Genomic DNA, 2,856 nt, shown 5'->3' with positions numbered 1-2,856 from the left:
CGTTTAGGTTTGTGTTGCTTCACTGGATAAACCATCATTTAAATACCAGTAGCAAGAAGGAAAAACTCAGAATCTAGTCACATTGAATAAATACTGGAAAGTCCATGTCTTTAATTCTTATAAAGATAGACACATACTAAATGGTGAACTATTCCACCTTATTTGATTCCAAGTCTAATATTGAAAATGTGATTATTTAACAATCTTAGTGGCATTCTATATGTAGCTATAGTGGCTCTGAGCAGCTTCCAAAAATCCATACTTCATGTTGCTTCATGTGCTGTGGCCAGTGGCGTAGCAAGGTCTGGTGGTACCCGCTACAGAAAATTTCTTGTCCCGTCCCCCCCCCACACATTGAGATTATTAAAAGAAGGAAAAATAAGATACAGTTGCAAGTGTTATTTTCTGGTTTATTTACTTAACATTGTGAGCATAAGCACTTAAAACCTTTTTTCCTAACTTTGTTCTCTGCAGATTTTGAAATCACATCATCAAAATCAATTCCTTTCGCTACTTTTGGCGGAAAGAAACACCCCCTGTGACTTAGTTGGTTTTTAACCACTGTACTAGAACCAAGTAATGCCCAGAGAGATAAAGATGAAAAGATAACTTTTAAAAAGTTATGTAATTCCTTCTGTCCAATGAAACAAACCATGCTAACAAATGTGCTCTCTGTGAAATCAGTTTCGATCTCCATAATATGGTGAACACAGAAGGGTGCAATTGTCACTTTCTAGTGTCTAGAGAGGAATGCTTCTGAGACATAGTGGCTTGCCCAGCACCACTAACAGTCTTTATCACCATTGTTTGGCATACCTGGCAACAACACACACCCCAATAAGTGTACCTAAACTCTGAGAAATTAAGAAGAGACCTGTTGTATAAGGCCAAAGGCTGTTCTCTCAGTGTCCAACCAGATATGGATGGAAGGCAAATGCAGAACATAGGATATCTGCACAGGATCAAGCTGCACGGTCACAACCCTTGCATTCCTATGTATGCTTACTTGAAATGGAAACACAGCGCACTGAACATAATGGCACATACTTCCCACTGCTTATGCTCAGATACCTTATTCTCCAGTCCTAGAAGTATAGTTTCTAACAGAACTGGGCATGGGTGTAGCCAGGATTTTTGTTTGGGGGGGCAGAACCAACGTCATTGTTCAGTTAAGTATTTCTATTGTTTTACTTGATGGGGGGCACCTGCCTTCCTGCCCCCTCTTGGCCATGCCCATGTAACTGGGTAAAAATGTGAAAGCCTTCCTACACAGAGGAAGTTCCTCCCCCCCCCCCAATTATTTCTGCCGATGGAAGTAGTCTGGCCAATTAAACTTGGTTGGCAAAATGAATGACATGGTTTTCCTGGGGATCCAGGCTGTACACTCCTGTTTTGAGCCTTTTCCTTGCTCAAATTCATGGAGCGCTAAGGGGGCTTTCCCCCATGTGTTTTGTTCTTTGCCTCCCTCACTGTTTGTGGAGGGCTCCTTTCTTATTTCTTTGCGTTTAAACTAGCGGGCGAGCAGACAAGGAGATTTTCGTTCTCCGCCTCCCCCCCCTCCAATTTGTCAAATACACGGGCAATGCAGAGCTGGCAGCAAGGAAGGAAGGAAGGCAAGCCAGCTTTAGAAGGAGGGTCAGCTAGAGGAGGAGCTCAGGCTTTTAAAACTAATTTTTTTCATGAACCATTTGTTGATGTTCCAATGCATATACATAATATTTACATAGAATTACACAGGATGTTATGGAAGAGTATCAGGTTTTAAACTTAATATGACTAAGACAAAATTAATGATGAAAAATATGAATGAACAACAGAAAAAGCTTGCAAGAAAAATCAGGTTTAGAAATTGTTAATAAATTAAGATATCTAGGAATACAAATTATAATGAAAAATATTAATTTATTTGGAGATAATTATAATGAATTATGGAAACAGATTAAAAAGGATTTGGAAATCTGGCATAGATTAAAGCTATATTTCTGGGGGGGAATGGCTGCAATAAAAATGAATATCCTTTCAAAAATATTGTATTTATTTCAAATGATCACTGTAATTGGAAAGATGGGATGTTTCGATAAATGGAGAAAAGATCTATTAAAATTTTTATCACAGGGCCAAAGACCTTGTATTAAATACAAATTACGGTACTTACAGACAAAACAGAAAGGGGGGGTTGGTCTCCCGGACCTTAAATTATATTACAAGGCTTGTTGTCTCTGTTGGATTAAAGAGTGGATCATACTAGAAAATACTGATTTATTTGATTTAGAGGATCACAACAATAGACATGGATGGCATGCATACCTCCTAGACAATAAAATAAAAGTTGAAGGATTTATGAACCATATAATCCCTCATTAAAGTATGGTGGAAAGAGAGGTGGAGTAAGCAGGGACAGAGCAAGGTGGGTGCAGTGGGTGCGGCCCACTCCAGGTGCCATCACAGAGGGGGGTGACAAAGCACCTGGTGGGAAGCATAGCCTGCTCCCTGGAGGTCCCGGGATTATAACCGCCAGAGCTAGAAGCGATCCAGGGGCACTCGCAGCCGACCACCTCTCCATGGACTGGGCAAGGAGAAGCAGGCAGGCACTGGTGCCGGAGGTGCCATCCCTCCCCAAAACAACACCTTTGGTGCGGATTGGCGCTGCAGGGCTTCTCTCCCCGCCCCCAATTTACTTTAAATTGCAGCTGACTTCGTGTAGGCATCCCCAAGCCCTTACTCCCAGTGGCGTAGCAGGGTCGGGTGGTACGATATTATTATTTCTCAGTCCTCCTGAACGTGGAGTGATGGCTTGTGTTTCCATTTAAATTTCATTCCTTATTCCTAAATCTATGGAGACCTTGGATCTTTCTT

Source organism: Lacerta agilis, chromosome 4 (assembly GCF_009819535.1).
Source record: "Lacerta agilis isolate rLacAgi1 chromosome 4, rLacAgi1.pri, whole genome shotgun sequence".
NCBI lineage: Eukaryota > Metazoa > Chordata > Lepidosauria > Squamata > Lacertidae > Lacerta > Lacerta agilis.
This window is presented reverse-complemented; position numbering follows the sequence as displayed.